Source organism: Parasteatoda tepidariorum, chromosome 4, assembly GCF_982258835.1.
Source record: "Parasteatoda tepidariorum strain Cologne lab strain chromosome 4, Ptep-v5.0, whole genome shotgun sequence".
In the NCBI taxonomy this organism is placed as follows: domain Eukaryota; kingdom Metazoa; phylum Arthropoda; class Arachnida; order Araneae; family Theridiidae; genus Parasteatoda; species Parasteatoda tepidariorum.
In genome coordinates this window covers 65,010,793-65,029,506 of record NC_141758.1, presented here as the reverse complement: position 1 = coordinate 65,029,506, position 18,714 = coordinate 65,010,793, and the positions used below count along the sequence as shown (strand labels likewise).

At 28.2% G+C, this 18,714-nt stretch overlaps 1 protein-coding gene across 4 annotated transcripts in view; it reads right to left on the bottom strand.

The window, feature by feature from the left end:
* Window positions 1-18,714, bottom strand: part of LOC107444082 (homeodomain-interacting protein kinase 1) — a 97,220-nt gene that overhangs the window by 38,402 nt on the left and 40,104 nt on the right. For 2 of the 4 annotated variants that reach the window (XM_087161244.1, XM_087161245.1), the window contains exon 1: window positions 17,020-17,083. The exons of the other annotated variants lie outside the window; for them this stretch is intronic. The gene's annotated coding sequence lies outside the window, so the exon portion shown is untranslated. Of the gene's footprint in view, window positions 1-17,019; window positions 17,084-18,714 lie in introns of those variants that run through there. 4 annotated transcript variants of the gene reach the window in all.

Genomic DNA, 18,714 nt, shown 5'->3' with positions numbered 1-18,714 from the left:
ATTTTATGGTTGCCTTTTTGATATTATCTCAAGTAAAATGCCAATTAAATAGAAATTGCAATTTTTAAAGGAAAACGTATTATTTCTAATAATATATTGAGTAATTTATGAAAAAAAAAACAAGTATTTAAAACATTTTGCATTAGTATTTCCTATGACGCTTTTCAAATCAAAATAACTAAATTCTTTAATAAAGTAATATGTTTCCATAATAAAAATTTTCAACGTTTACAGCAGTTCTTTTAAGTTTTCATTTCGAAGAAAACCAGAATTCGACTTACTTTAACCTTTTTCAGCTCATGTATATAGACCAGAAACATATTTATAACTAGACTAGATACACAACAGAAAGTTAAACTTGCACAAGGACTGCAAATTTAACTGTCGGACATAAAACCTAATATTAAGACGACGAAAAATCTTCATTCCTGTAATTAAAAATTTTAAAGGTTATAACGTTTACAATTACTTTAAACTGTATTTATAAAGTTGGAGTTCCGCCAAAAGAATGTTGATTGTTTAAGGTTCCGTAGCTAAAAAAAATTGGGAACTGCTGCTAGAGGTAAATAATTTAGATATCGTGGTAATTTTACGGCCCCCCATAACGGATAAGTACCAATTTTTTATGTGATACAACTTAAAAGTTTTTTTTTAATAAAACTGTTATTTCCTAAAAAAATCTTACTTATACTTATTTATTAACAAAAAGGTATTAACTTTACATAAGTTATACTTCATATTCTATTTCTTAGAAAATCTAAACGTGTGCAATTAGATCTGAAAATACCATTTGTCCGCCATGAGTCAACAACAAGGTGAAGTCAAGCCAGTATATTTAAATAAATTTTGTCACATATTTTTATTGCTTAATTAACTTTTAATAGTCATAGATTATATTTCTAATATAATTTTTTTTTAAATATATACAGATACATAATTTTATCCAAGTTTTTTTTTTTTTTAAAGAGGCGAGAAAATTGCCTATTTCATGAATAGAACCTATGGGTATTGGTCACCGGCTCATTATGTCTATGGAAAAAGTGGCTACTAAAAAGTCTACCGGCCACCGGCCTCTAACTGAAAATTTGAATTTTCAGGTCTACGTGCAATACGCAGTAAGGTTACGGAAACAGTATATTTTTTTTAAATGCAAGAGGAATTCATCTTTGTTCGAAATAAAAATACTATTAGTAAGATTTAACTTCACTTGTATTTCACATTCTGAGAATTCATATTTTTATAAATCACAAATATGACATTGGAACAGGATTCTAATTTCAACAGAAATGTAAAAAATGATTAATCTTCTAAAATTGCCTAATCGTATTTTCTCCGAAGAAAATAACTATATGCATAAAAACTATTCCTAGAATTAGTCTTAAACAGTGAAAATATATACATATACATATTAAAAAAAATAAATAAAAACACGACCTGCAATAAAATAGCATTACTGTAATAATTCTACGCCATTTTCGGTGAAAACAATGACGCGCAAAAACAAGTTTCATTGTAGCAGAACGAAAACGTTATATTTTTGAAAAATTAAAAAGCAAACGAAAAAATCTGCAGAAATGAAAAAGAAAAAAAAATTAAATAAAATACCAAGCAGATAAACATATCGAATAGATGATGATAATTGAAAACCTCTCAAATTTTTTTATCTTTTTTTTTAACTTGAAATCATGCTATTTTCCCATCTTAAAAAAGAGTTTATATAACTTTAAGATAATTGTATCATCTTAAGTAGTTCTTTACTTACATAACTTTTGAGCAGATGCTAAGTTCATATTTTTATTTGCTTCAATTATACATTTTATTTATACCTAAAACATGTCAGTGGAGAGTTAACTGAGTAGTGCCATTTTAGCATGCATTTGAAATCGATGCATTTGAATGAGTGTATACAAAATTAATCTTGAACATCATTAACATAACAGCCAACTAAAAGCTTTTTGTGAATGAACTACTCCAGTATTAGCAGGGGTCTGTCCAGACATTTTGTGAAAGGTCCGGTTTTCGTGAAATTGTGAAAAAATTACTCACATTCTTTCAACCAGGGTCCGCTTTTATGAATTTGTGCAAATAGGGTCCGGTTATTGCAAAAAACTTTTTCAATGAGTTTTTAAATTGTAAAAAGATACAAGATTATGCTCGGCACTCTAAAATTATAATAAAAAAAATTAAATTTTAAAAAATAAACAGCAATTGCTGCTTCTAAATTGGAGATGCAACATACAAATATTTGGTATTTAGCCTATACTGCTGAACGCAGAATATTAATTTCGGACGAATAATGGAAGAATCGTCTGCCGAAGACAAAGCTTAATTCGTTTACATCCATCATTCTTGTTTTCTGCCCCGGAAAGGGTTTATTTGATTAACAAAATAATAATGAAGATAAAAAAATTTGAAGGGTCCGATTAAAAGAAAAATAATTTTGTGAAGGGTCCGTTTTTAAGTTAAAATATTTTGTGGAGGGTCCGTTTTTATGAAAAGATATTTCGTGAAGGGTCCGTTAACGGACCCAAATTTCTTCTAAACAGAACCCTGGTTAGGGAAACAACAATTAAATTGTTGTAATTGTTGTTAGTGAATAACAAAGAAAATCTTTAATATCACTGTAACTTAACCTCATCCTTAACATTTCTGCAACATGGAGAATTCATAATTTAATGTCAACTTAAAACTTATATAAATTCCATACATATTATAAAAGTATTACGTTACGGATGGTTTAATTTACCGGAGTTTTAGAAATTTATAATATGTAAGGAACATAAATTTCCTACATATTATAAATGTATTAAGTTTATTTTATATAGCAAACATACGATTTAACTTAATTTATTATATTTAATTTTAGAAAGCTTTAATCATATAGCCTTGACTTAAGAGTACAATTGTTAAATTTGATTAATCATTATTAAATTTATCGATACAGGCTTAACATGAATTTTATTTTAATAAACACCTCACAAGGGGGCAGCGGTAGCTCTAAGCGGTTCGCCTCTCAAAGAGGTGATCCAGGTTCGAATTCCAAAAAAGGCTGGTCAATACGAATTCCGCACCCGGCTTGCACCGACCGTAAAATATCCACAGTGGTAGACGGATCATGGGTTAGAGCCCCTTACTGTCGGATAAACTATGGGAGTTTTCGTGTTTTCCTCTCAATGTAACGCATATGCGGATTAGTTTTATCAAAAGTCCTCTACAAAAGAAAATTTCTCCCATTCCTTCATCCAAGAGTTCAGTTGTCTTCTGGATTAAGTTCAAAGTTACAAAGCTACGGAGTTAACAGTTAGTAATCGTAAATTAAAAAATTGGGTCGGCCATTCAACACAAATAATAAAATAAAATAAAACACCATATCAGAACCTTGAAATTCTTTTCTTTTTTTTAATTTAATATGGTGGGGAAAAAACTAAGCTTTTAAAATAAAACATAAGATAGACCTTATTTTCTTTTTCCAATTGAACTTCAAGTGATGCTATAACTTAGATCCTTTAGATAACTTCTCTCCAGGATAAATTTTGTTCATTTTTCTTTCAACTTAAAAATGATAATTTTTAAAAAATATATATATACCTTCTAAAATTTGAAATATTTATGTGTTCCAAATTTTACTATAGTTGTCTCTCGAATATTGAAAATTTTATTTTCAATCAATATACATAAATTATTATTTTTTTCTAAGTGCAGCTCAAGAAGAAATGAAATGATTATGCCTAACCATGTGATTTAAATCAGATTTAATTGGATACTTGTAAGTAGCCTCACGCGTGTGTCGAACTTGATTGGCTTCTGAATCGACGAATGTCACGATTTACTTACGATGACGTCACTTGCAAGTATCCAACTCTCTTATAGAAGATTTTAGAATAAAATCTTTTCCGCTTATAAAATAAAATATCAGAAAAAAATCCAAATGAATGCATAATAACGTTTCAAAAATTAAATTAAAATACCCTGATTAAGTATCTTGAATATTTTAATTAAATTAAAATATCCTGAAATAAATTTTTTTTTTTTGCTTTTTTTTTATTAAAACAAAAATCGACTTTCAGACTTCTAAATCAGAATTAAAATTTTTCGGTAACTAAACACGAGATTGCATAATCCGAACATCCGGGACATACAACTACGTAACTATTATTTTTCCGTCTAAACACGCTTATAAAATGATAATATATCAGAAAAAAATCCAAGTGAATGCATAATTTTTCAAAACGTTTTAAAAATTAAATTAAAATACCCTGATTAAGTATCTTGAATATTTTAATTAAATTAAAATATCCTGAAATAATTTTTTTTTTTACTTTTTTTTTACTAAAACAAAAATCGACTTTCAGACTTCTAAATCAGAATTAAAATTTTTCGGTAACTAAACACGAGATTGCATAATCCGAACATCTGGGACATACAACTACGCAACTATTATTTTTCCGTCTAAGCACGCTTAGAAAATGATAATATATCAGAAAAAAATCCAAATGAATGCATAATTTTTTAAAAGGTTTCAAAAATTAAATTAAAATACCCTGATTAAGTATCTTGAATATTTTAATTAAATTAAAATATCCTGAAATCAGAATTTTTTTACTTATTTCTTTTATTAAAACAAAAATCAACTTTCAGACTTCTATAAATCAGAATTAAAATTTTTCGGAACTAAACACGAGATTGCATAATCCGAACATCTGGGACATACGACTACGTAACTATTATTTTTTCCGTCTAAACACGCTTATAAAATGATAAAATATCAGAAAAAAATCCAAATAAATGCATAATTTTTCAAAACGTTTCAAAAATTAAATTAAAGTATCCTGAAATCAGAATTTTTTTACTTATTTATTTTATTAAAAAGAAATCGAATTTCAGACTTCTATAAATCAGAATTAAAATTTTTCGGAACTAAACACGAGATTGCATAATCCGAACATCCGGGACATACAACTACGTAACTATTATTTTTCCGTCTAAACACGCTTATAAAATGATAAAATATCAGAAAAAAATCCAAATAAATGCATAATTTTTCAAAACGTTTCAAAAATTAAATTAAAGTATCCTGAAATCAGAATTTTTTTACTTATTTATTTTATTAAAAAGAAATAGAATTTCAGACTTCTATAAATCAGAATTAAAATTTTTCGGAACTAAACACGAGATTGCATAATCCGAACATCCGGGACATACGACTACGTAACTATTATTTTTTCCGTCTAAACGCGTCAGGTGAAATAAGGTAAAATAACGCAATGACTATTTAACATAAAAGTAATAAGTCATAACACAGCGACAGAGCGTACATGACTTTTTTGGTTATGACGAAGAAGGAAATGGAAATCGGGCGAGGCAAAAACTACCGTCATCAGAGCATTCGATTTTTGTATTCACCCACATGTCCTCGGACGTTATTATTTTTATTTTGGCCATCACACCTTCCTCGTTACTTTTTTTTTTTTTCCTTTCGCAACCGTGACCATCGTTGTCACGTTCACCGTACTTGGAAATTTTAAAGCAGCACTATTTACAATTCAATGACACATCAATAACTTTAGAAAGCGAAAAAATGGATACAGATAGTAGGATAGATCTAAAGAACTTAACATTTTTTCAGAAATAAAAAAAATAAAAAAAATTTCAAAAATGCTAAGTCCTCAATGACATTGCGATCTGATAAAAATTTAATAAAATAAAGCTTATTTGATAAATTGCACCCATAAAACGAAATAACAAAAAATAAATAAAGGTGTAATTGGATGTTCTTTGTTTAACGGAGCAATTTTCCACCTGTGAAGCAACAATTTTTAAATACTTTTGCAACCGTCGAAGTTTTACTTAAAAACGTAATAAAAATCAAAATATTTTTAAAGATAAAGATGCATTAACTTATCCGTTTGATCAATTAAATTAAATCTACCTATTTTCAGACATAAAATTAAAAACTTTCTGCGAACACTAAAAAAAAAAACTTTCTGAGAATTATAATTAACTCTTAAATATCACGATATTATCTAGCTCTTAAAACTAGTTTCAACCCTTCCGTTGCCACTTATTTTTACAAAATTTGTTTGAAAATCAAATTTTTTAAAAATTTCTTAATTTTTATAAAACAAACTCTATATTGATTATAAATACCAGCATGCCTGAAACTCAAATGCAATGATATAATCACGAGTGAAGGCAAAGTAGAGAAAAAAATGTTCAAATATCAATCACTACAAGATTGTCTTGCGGATTAAAATTAAATTTTTTTAATGAGTAATATTTAAAAAAATTTCATTATGTTTACAAATAGTGACTGCGGGATGAAATAGGGAATTTGGGCCATTTTTTGTTTATTATTTTGTAGGGAATAATGATCATTTCGTAACACAAAAAAAAAAAAAAATAATTCCTGCGAAGGAGGCAAATTTTCAGCGAACAATTTTTTTTTGTGTAGATCATATACATATACCTATTTCCAACTTTCGAAACAAAAACTAATTTCTGGATTAAGCTTAGTATAATGTTGGAAGCTTTGGAGGTTATTTGGTACAGGTTTAAAATTCTGCGAATCATGAAAATTGGTACTAATTCCGCCAAAAGCTAAATTGCTGGTGGAATTTATATTATCCAATGCAAAAAATAAATTTATAATTTAAGTACGAATACAAAAAAAAAAAGTTTATAAATGGCTCCATATATAGGAATAAAAGATGAATAAATAAATAGGTGGGAAAAACAAAAAGTTCGTTACCCACATACATTACCTCTTAATCACTCGAGCTACTCAATTCTTTCTGGAAATAATAACATGTTTTATTTTATCGACACCAAATCGTTTCATATTGAAACCACCGCACATTTAAAGGAAATTGAAACAAAAAAATTTATTTTTTAAAAAATGTTGAAATTAATGTTTTAGAACAATTAAAAAAATACGTGGCGCAAATTATTAGCAAAAATAAATTTTGTGACATTTTTTTTAACCCTTTGCACAAGTACCTCCGAGCTTTTCAGGAATTTTTTTATTTTTTTATTCTAGAGCAAATCTTTTAGGAATCGAAGCAGGGTTGGAACAAGTGTCTGTTTTGACGCAACTAATGTAGAACGGAGCGATCTCATACTGTAATAAATAAAAATAACATTATTATATAGCAACAGTAGAACTTCGAATAATGTGTGAGGTCATGAGAGAGAAAACTTGTATTTGTGTCATACGTTTTATAACTTCTGTCTCTGACGTACAATCTCTATCACTATCTGTAACTTTCGATTGCCCACACTCACTCCACAGTTTTTTTTCTTTTTCTTCGTTTTTGGAAAATTTCTCAATTCATGAAAAAACCTCTTTTAAGATGGGGTTTAAAAATTCAATACTAGATTAGCTCATAGACACAAAAAACTTCTTATAAAATTCTTTGCTCAGAATACTGTAATTTTGAGAAAATAATTCGCAACTTTCCTTAAGGAAAGGGGCAAAAACGGAGAAATTACAACTATGCTGCCGGAAATATTCAAATTTATTTCTTGCAGAACAACTTTTGGATCATATAAGACAGCGTTAACTTATGCTGGAACTGGAAAAAAGTATGCTAAAGCATTTGGAAAAAAACAACAACAAAAAAATTAAGATCCATCAAGTCAAATAAAAAGGGAAAACAATGAATTTTTTTTTTTTTTTTTTTTCAAATGAAGAAAAAAAATTTTATTTTAAGCTTACATCATCCTATAGATTTTACTTTAAAAATATCACGTTTAAAAACATACTTAATATTTATATGCCGAAACAATGAATTTTATGTCTTTGGCAGCGCAGTACGTTTTATTCATTTCTCTTACTAAAATATTAATTTTTAAACTAACATTGTTCAAAGTTATACACTGAGATAACAGAAGATCGAGAAATCACATACTCATGCGAGTTTTCACTATTTCTTCTATATTTTGTAAGTATTGCAATACAACGTAAATGCAATACAACTTCGCCGATTATAACTAAGTTTGTAACTATTGCAATACAACTTCTAAGCTATTATTTTTCTGGCGAAGATATTAATCTTACACTACATAATTCTTCAAAAAAAAAAATGCTTTTTAAATTTATTTTAAAACTAGATATAGAGAAAATTGATTTCTGAAAAAAAAAAATAACACCCCTGAATGAAGGGAAAAAAACACGTTTAAATTTTACGATTGATATTTAAGAAGAGGAAGACGAGATAGAACGGGAAAATAAACAGAAGACGACCACTGCAAACCATTCTCCTTAAATCCCAATCGAATAACTTTAATTCCAAGCTTATTCGAAATAATATATTAGATATTAAAACAAAAATTATCTCCAAAAATGTTCTACATTTATGAAACAGCCACAAGCATTATTTACTTTGACTCAAAATTCGATAATTTTCATTTAAAACACGGCCCTCAGGGTTAGATTTAATTAACAAATCAAACGGTGCGTCGATATATTTTTTAAAAAACGCAATCATAACTTTCCACTTCAGTTTTCATCCAATTGAGACTTAGGGAGGGCGCACATTTCAAAAATATATCGATAAAATGCAAATCGATCGTTTTCGAATCGTTATCTTTCCATTCTCGAGTTTCAAATGGCACGAGATGAGTGAGACAGGGGGGAAATCAAGGAGATGAACCTAATTACAAGGTTCCGCAGTCATTAAGAAGCCATCTTCAACCTCAAATGCACAGCGCTCCAAGGTTCCTTCTTCAAAACTTTAATGAATTTCCTGCAACCAGTGAATAAATACCTAACGCTTAACGACTTCGTAAGCCAAGGGAGTTTGGGTAGTCGTGAATAGCATTATGTGATTCCCCTTCGAAGGTTAAGGTTCTTCAAAGAGCCCAACACATGAAGTTGAAACTATTTTTTTATAAGCTGTGGGGAAAAAGGGCTTGCTTATTAATGAAATAGCAGAAAAAGAGATTAGCTCTTTCGCATGGTATTGTTAAGCCAGTCTACGGTTAGCAGACCAAGGACATTTTTCTCCCTTCAAGAACTATGCCAAAAGACATCCTTGTCTTTCATTATAAAAAGTAGGGGTAAAATTCTCTCCAAAAGCAAGTTTCATAAAATTACCAAATATTTCTGTTAAAAAAAAAATAAAGGAAATCACTTTCAGGTTTAAAAATGACTGCATTTGTTTACTTACAGCGCCGATTCGAAAGGAGATAATTAAAATTATTAGGGATGAACTGGAAATCGAATTTAATAATTAATACTGCGCAAAACGGTATTACGTACTCAATAGCAAATAATGAGCGTTAAGGCTAGTCTAATCTAAGGCTGGTGGTGTAAAACATGAAATTATCAATTCCAAAAAAAAAATTTTGCAAATCAACCTTAAAACGACCTTAGGTATTTCAAGTTTACTTCATTTCAGGTATAATTACACTTATCAATTATAAATTTAATTATTATTAATTTATTTATTATTAATTTAATTATTATTAATTTATTTATCATAAATTTATTTATTATTAATTTAATTATTATTATTAATTTAATTATTATAATTTATTTATTATTAATCTAATTATTATTAATTTAAATATGATATGAATGGAAGATAAAAATAATAAATAAAATGATTTTTACCGTCATATACGCAGCATTGGACCCAATAAGTAAAAGTGCCATGCTGCTTATAAGGCGGCGAGAGTTCGTAAGATTTTAAAAAACTAAATTTAGAGGAGGAGGAATAACACTTTAGAAACACATCTTAAATAAACATGAAAACATATTTGCAGACAATCGAAAGGGGTAAAAATTGTCTTTCGTAATATTAGAACAGCCCCACATGTCTTAATATATATTTAATATTAACGAAATGGCTTAAGAAAATTGTTTAGGTAGGTAAGAATTGAAAATAAAAGTCAATGATAAGAATACAATGAATTCTACACAATTAAACTAATATTTAAAGTGCACTAGAACAGATTTAAGAAGAAGAAAAAAAAGAAAAACACATGAAAGTTAAATGTTTCAACCTAACATTTCCATTAGAACTGACTTAAAAGATAGAAAAGTTAAAAAGGACATTGAATTTCAAAGAAATCGGTTGTAGGGGTACGAGTAATAATAATTCCAAGGAAATAAAGATATAACAGAGAAAAGTTATCAGCATCCTCCAAATTTTAAAGCGTAAACTCAATTATTTTGATTTATTGTGATAATTTTCGAAAATTCTTACGAAATCAGAGATTTAGAATAAAAATATCTTATCCGCTTTCGTGGAAAAACAATCGTCCATCGCTTTCTAGACATAAATAAATGAAATATAAAAACACATTAATCCGAAACACGATTTCTTTAAAAACATGACATTCAAATATTATTTTTTATAACAGAGAAAAATAAATAAAAATGTAACCAAAAATATATAGCGATGTAGCCAAAATACAAATGCAAGTCGCGTAACGCGAAAGGGATATAAGAGAAGCGAAGGTCGAATCCACCGATGCAAGAACTATCATCTGAATCTAGTCTGGGGTCCTCCCAGTCTCTAACCTGTAATCTAATGAAAGTAACACTGGCAACACCGTCATTTACGTAATATGCGAACACAGAATTTACGCCAAATTATATCCAACTACACGACGTCTCGGAAGATCACTTACGATAGGTAATGTAATGCTAATGCAAGCGAACCAAACACAACGTATCTTTCTAACAGTACGTGATTAAGGAAAGGGAAGGAAAAAAAAAAAGTTGGAAATAAGCTAAAAGACTTACAGAAAGGAAATTTTAGATCAAATAAGAAAATAATAATTCACAACTTTTTTCCTCAGTATGCGTATTGCCATTTCTATGGATAAGGAAAACTATTGAGTAATTTAATAACCAGTGTTTATATTTTGACAAAATCGCAATGGAACTTTCCAGTACGATGCTAAATATTGAGAGCATGCCATTGAGTTATTAATGAGTTAGGCCATTTCCATATGCTAAATAATGAGAGTTCAGTAAATATATTTTCAAACTACAAGTCTAATTCAAACAAGAAAGACGTCACAAGCATTGCATTTAAGCTAGTACCACGACATGAACTAATTACATTCAGTAGAGGTTGGACTTAAGATTAACAAAATCAGTTAAATCAGACTTGCTCAGAGTCTCTGGAGTCATGGACTTGGTTTAGCTCCGCTAACCGTGTGGGCCATCCACAACAAATCAGTTAAATATTGGTGTCGTCAAGGATTATGCATGTTTTAAGCTGTCAACAAATCAGTCAGAAAAAAAGAACTCTTTACCGTATTCACCTTCAGAAGTTCTGGATATAGTGGAAGAATTTTGGTTTTTAAATTTCTCTCAAGAATTTCACCCCAGGAGGGAGAAAAAAGAAATCGTTCTGATAGCTCAGTTGTCGAAATTTGTTTAACAGCAAATGAAACTTCTGTCGTGGCGAAACTCGAAGTTAAAGAACTAGGGAACAGAATGAATAGGACCAACGATGTCAATACTGATAAATTCACCAGGCCTGCCCGGAAAAAAAAATATGGAAAAAAGTAAAAAAACAGAAAATATTCTTTTACAACTTAAATAAAATAAAAGTTAATTAAAATTGAACATGAAAGATTAAAGATATCATTTAAAAACAAAAATTAACTAAATTAAGAAAATTAAAGGCAAAATTAATAAATAAAAAAACATAACTCGAACTACGCTATGAGGTGCAATACCACAATTTCCGATTTAATTTACTCTACAAATTGTTTCAGCTTCTTTCATTTTTTAACAAAGATAATTCCTCTTAAGTTCTGGAACTGATTAGGTATTTAAACATAAAACCTATTTGCAAACATTCTTAGAGAGCAAGTATGTAAACTTGAAATATTTTTAGTTGAACTCATGTATATAAATGCAGATGAGGTTACATGTTAAAGAATTAATTTTAATACTACCGGTAAAAGTAACTATAAAAAGGATTCCAAAAATTTAAAGAACTCTGGCATTTCCTATTTTATAAAAGGAAAAAAAACATTAACTTAATATGAGAATTTTGAAATTAACTGGATGACAGTGTTCACCAGACACAAAGTAGACGAAGTAGATTATGAAAGTTAAAATTCCAAATAAGCATTGAATTCAAGCCTGTTTTTTAAGTTATGTGCGATTCTGAATGATGCTTAAGATTAATTTTAGCCTACAACAGTACATTAAACATTGTAATAACGTATTAACTTTTTCATCATAGTAGTTAATATGAGCTGTCAAAGAAATATTTAAAAAATAAATGGCGCAATTTTTTTTCTTCCAAATGGCTCATAAAAAATGGAGTCAAAAACACTTTATGTAAATGAGTTTGCACGTCACTACCGCTACATTTTATCAAATATTTATTTTCAAGCAGATAATAAGTTCAAAGAACGTAATTGATCGAATTCATCAATAAATTATCTTCACTGCCTCATTCAAACAATATTATAAAATTATCTAAAACTAATCATTTTGAGAAAACACAGTACATTTTTATTTTTATAAAGCACACCAGACATTTTAATTTTATTATTTTTTGAACTACGTATTAGATTTTTTCCGTCATTGCGGCCCATAGAATGAATTTCATTTATCAACGAAAATGTAATACGAAACAAAAAATTTTCAGAATACAAATTTTCAAAAATTAAATATTAGTATTTGGAAACTTGCAACTCGATAAGAAGTGAAGTGGTTACGCCAGATCATGTGATTTAAATCAGATTTAATTGGATACCTATAAAGGAAGTCACGCGTATGTGTCGAACCAGAATGGCTTCTGAATCTTTTTATATTACTTTTTTATATTACTTGATATATGAAACGTATAAAATATTTTATTTAGATATTATTACTAGTATTATTTTACCTTTTTTCTAAAAATTTCAGCGGATTTACGGATTTTTTTTAAAATTCGTATTTAGTTTTTCTATATCAAATTTTTAATAAATAAATTTTTATAACACTCTTTATTAAAAAAATAACATCTAAAATTCATACATTGTCATGGTAAGTCAAGTAATCAAAAATAATAATTAGAAGGTTAATTTTTACTCGATTTCAATCAAAATCAATCATCATAGAACAGATAAGAAGAAAAAAAAAACCTTTTTTGTTATCGTCTGTACTTATGTAACAAAATAATTATATTGAACCATGTAAAATATAATAGCCATAAAAATCAAAGCAGTAAAACCCACGAAAAGTTTCGATTGCAATAATTTTTCTTCTGGCAGGAACGCATGCAGCGACATTACTTTCATATATCACCGTCCACGCTGTTTCCGGAACACTCCATGGTTCAGATACACGAATAAGAAATAATGAAGTTTTCTGTCAAATGACTGCATGAAGTACATAGAAAATATTATACATTTATCACCAAAATCCAGCTTGTACGACTATAAGATAGATGGATTCTATTAATAGCGTGGAGTATATAAAAAATATCATTAATTTATCACCAATATCCAGTTTGTATGAATATAAGGAAAATGGATTTTATTAATAGAGTGGAATATATAGAAGATATTATGCATTTATCACCCATGTCTAGCTTGTATGAGCATAAGGAATATGGATTCATTAATAGAGTTAAGTATGTAGAAAATTAAATATTATACATTTATCACCAAAATTTAGCTTGCATGAGTATAAGGAAAATGGATTCTATTAATAGAGTGGTTTGTATAGAAAATATTACACATTTATCACCCAAATCTTGTTTGCATGAGCATAGATTATATATATAGAAAATATTATACACTTATCACCAAAATCCAGCTTGTACGAGTATAAGATAAATTATGTCATAAGATAAATTATGTAATTAGACGATGAGTATAAGAAAAACGGATTCGATTAATAGAGTGGAATGTATAGAAAATATTACACATTTATCACCCAAATCTAGTTTGTATGAGCATAAGAAATAGGAATTCTATTAATAGATTATATATATAGAAAATAATATACATTTATCACCAAAACCCAGCTTGTACGAGTATAAGATAGATAGATTCTAGTAATAGCGTGGAGTATATAAAAAATATCATAGATTCTATTAATAGCGTAGAGTATATAAAAAATATCATAAATTTATCACCAAAATCCAACTTGTATGAGTATAAGGAAAATGGTTTCTATTAATAGAGTGGAATATCTAGAAAATGTTATACATTTATCACCAATATCTAGCTTGTATGAGCATGACGAATATGGATTCCATTATTAGAGTTAAGTATAGAGAAATATCATACATTTATCACTAAAATCTAACTTGTATGAGTATAAGGAAAATGGATTCTATTAATAGAGTGGAATATATAGAAAATATTGCATATTTATCACCCAAATCTAGTTTGTATGAGCATAAGGAATAGGGATTCTATTAATAGATTATAAATAGAGAAAATATCCAGCTTGTACGAGTATAAGGAAAATGGATTATATTAATGATCTATTAAAGTGAAGGCAATGCAAAAATTTCAAAAAAAGGGAAATGTATACTGAATTTTTCTCCAAATCGAACTTGACTCTTTTTTGCGTTTTCAGAAAGCTCACTGCAAAAGAAAACGATGAATTAAAATTATTTTCTGAAATAAGGTATGAAGACTAAAAAAGAGCACCAATACATATGTAATAAGCAACACACGCAATTCTCCAAATTTAAATCGTATTTTCCAGGAAACGATATTTTTCAATTCCTTCTCGGAAATTATTCAAACGATTTTCCATTATGCTTTTTTAAGATTATAGAGAATAAAATTCTCCGATTTCGAATTTTGTATAAGCTCCATAAGTCCATTTAAAAAATTAAAAAAAATAACGGGAAAATTGAACACTCTTCAAAATCACTCAATAAACTCTTCAAAAACGAGATAAAAATCGGATGAATAGTTTCTGAAACAACGGTGGAATGGAGAGTGAAAATAATTGTCAGAAAAATTAAATTTTAAAATTCAAATATCTTGCTTGTTTTACTATTCCTTATTGTTAACTATTTAACAATATTTTTTGATTCATAGTTTTTGGAAAATTCGCATTCTCGAGGCGATTCTCGTGCGCCATGGAGCCATTTCGCTATAATTTATTGAAGAAAGAAAAAAGCGCGATGAAAACAAAATACTTACACGCTGTTACATTTTTAATTACATAGGGCGGAAATTGAAACTATTATGACAGTCGTAAGCAAGTACCTGCAAACAGGAATCATTAGCGAGATTTAGTACTTTCACGTAGCATCCAGTATGTTACGTACGAGTAAAATACAGGGTGAAAGTTCTAAATATTTCTATTGATCACCGACCGACACACATTAAGTTTCCCAGAATGCATTCGGTTCATCGACGCATTAACTTCCCATAATTTATTTTAACAATTTAAAATATATCTTAAAACGTACGGAATATTACAGTGCAAAAATTAATTAGTATATGATTTTGTTTACTTGCATTATGCGATCAATAAATTTATTTTAAAATAATTCGTTTACGAGATTGATAATAGTGTTCCCCTTGGAATGAAAGATCAAACCATAACTAAAATATTAGATTACGTATAGAATAAATTATTTATGTTAATATATTTTTCCATTTACTTAGAGATAGAGAGAAGAAGAAAAACCAGATTTAAGTGTTTTAATGGAAAAAACAAATATTACATCAACTCGTTTTCCATGCTGATTTTTAACTTCGAAAAGCATCTAATTTCAATTCGTTAACCCATGATCCACCAGTAAAACATGGATACCTAATCGGTTTAATGCTTGTTTGATAAAATATTCTCTAAAATTATAAGGATAGATTTAAAAAACAAGATATAAAAAAATTGCGTTATAGCAAAAAATAATAATTAAAAGGTAAACATAATTACATGTTGCTTTTTTCTAATTTATGTTTATATCAACCCCATGATATATGATACTGCAATTGAAATTACCTAAACATCAATAAAATTAAATTAAAAAAGAAAGGAAAATATTAACTATTTCTTTAAGATAATTCATAGAATAATTATAAAATAACACTTATGTTTCAAAATGACTGAATAATTTAAAAACAAGCTAAGAATATTAAATATTAAAGGAGCTAAATAAAACGGTTCTAAAATATCTCACACAATAAAATAACACATATGCTAGCAAGTGACTGAGCAATTGACAAATTAAGAATTTTTAAAGAAGCCAAATAAAACAGTTTTAAAATATCAGACACAATAAAATAACATATTACAGCTCCGGACAGCAAATATATATTTTAAAGTAGTAGTTTATCAATTGTGATTCTTGGATAAATAAATTCAATTTAGTTGATTTTTATCCATCCATAGCTGCCAACACTGATAGGAAAAAATCCAGTAGATTTTACGAAATATAAAATTTCATGATAATTGTTGCATGATGTATGTACTAAATATTTTAAACATAGGGAATTTTTATAGTCATCAAAATAGAAAAAATGCAATATTTTCCACTTCTGATTGACATAAAACATACTTGAAATGTTATGTATTATGTTTACTCAGAATTTTGAATAGTTTTAGGCACTTAATTCATCAAAGATAGTTAAAATATTTTTTTAATTAAATTAAAAAGAGAGTTCTGAATAAAAATAGGCTAAACATTTTTGAAGAAAAAAAAAGTTTCGAACTATTTTTTATAAATGAGGTTTGCATCATTATGAATTATTAATACTTATTTAAATATTCAAGCAAGCAAGCAATAATCTGTACAAAAATTCTATTTCAATAAGGATTTTTTTAGGAAATTTTCTCAATATTAGAGAATTTTCTAAAATGTATAAAAACCAGGAGAATTTTAATGAAACCAGTAGACCAGGAGAAACTGGCTTAATCCAGTAGTCTACTGGAAAATCCAGTAGAGTTGGCAGCTATGCATCACTATTTCTAAACAATTCGTAGGTTTATATAATTCACCACTTTATAGTACTTATGTCATACTATACCTTTTAAAAAGCAAGAAAAAATAGTCAAATATTTGCAAAATTTACTTCGTAGTTATTTACCGTTTTTTCTTTTTATTATTCTGGCGTGTCCGGAGTAGATGGCATCTCTGCATATATGCTTGGAAGAGACTGAGAAATTTTTTAAAAAAATAATAAATATTTGACAAAAGATACATTTTTAAAAAATTATAGCAATGAAATTAAAAACTTTCATAGTATTTTCATCACGTTTTTATTAAACAAAGAGGTTTTTTAAATACACGATTTAATTTAGCACCAACTCTTACATATCAACACTAAATTTCCCAAATCGATTCGTTTTACAAATTATTTTTTAGAAAAAATTAAGCTAAATTACATTCCTCAAACGAAATTTAGTTAATAATCTCAATTTTATACTAAATATCCTTTAGAAGTGAAAGGAAATCACACATAGAAGATAAAAAGTAAGTTTTTGATGGCAAAAAAGTTCAAATTTTTTGCGAGCTCAATGGCAACATTAGATCAATTGGACAGCTGATGATGGCAGAGTAAGCAGGGTACCTCAGGATGTAATTTCCCAAATGGGCAGAGAAATGTGTTCCGGTTGGCTGAAATTGAATAATAGATAATCTTTCGATCTATAGCCAGTCATGTTAAGAAACAGAATTCGTATCGGCCCAGTGCATTACTAAAATTTCGCAGAGTGGAACGACAGATATGAAGAAAAAGATCTACCACACAAAATTTCTAATTCGAATGCGTGGATCATGAAAGGGAATGTGAAACAAAGAGAAATGGCTGTCGTAAGTAGAGCAACATATGCCTAAGCTGTTGTCAAGAGCTTATACACTCTAAATTACCTTCAAGACAGCTATTAAACTTTAGTTGTCGACTTCAAATGTATTTCAGATTCTTTTATTTCCCAGATCAACTCTAACAAAACAAATACCCTCAACTAACACAGCACACCGAATTTAATACGCACGTAAACATGCTCTACCAAATATTAAAATGAAATTCGAACGAAACCACTGGTTTAGGAGTGAATAGGTTAGAATACGAGCACTGTTAGAATATGTAAAATTTATAACTGAAAACGTACGATTTCCTCGGGCGCAATATGCTTTTTTATTGTTCTTACAAGAACGTTATGAATCTGATTTAATTTTCGAATCAAAGTATGTTAATTGATACAGCACAGCTTAATATTCAAACTGAACAACATTTGTAAAGAAAAAAAATTGCTTAATGAAAATAATTCTAAAAAAGATATCACAGCATTCACGTCAGCTCGAGACGACTAAAAAAAACGCAAAGGTTAAAAAAGCAATCACACTAACTTAATTTTGTAGACAGACCATAAATTGAGACTTAAATTCCTTATCTTTATTTAAACATCGAAGGGAAAACGTGTACGGTTCTTAAGCTATATCTTAAACTTATCACTCAAATGACTTGAAGGATAAAATTTGACTGGAAAAATTATTGCTAACTTACCTTATTCAATCCAGCTAGAATGTCTAATTTAAAAATAGGATATCTTATTCGAATGTATGGTTAGCATTAATACTATTTTCCATTTTCAGACTCTTTAAACCAACAACAACGTTAGTTTTTACTTACACCAGCACAATATATATGAAGTAGAATATTCGAATTATAGTTCATTGTATCGTTCCAGTTTGAGAACATTTTAACTAAAATAGTTTTCATTTATCATATAGGTTGTTCCTTCACATTAAATTAAAAATCTTAAGTATTTAAGTTAATAAA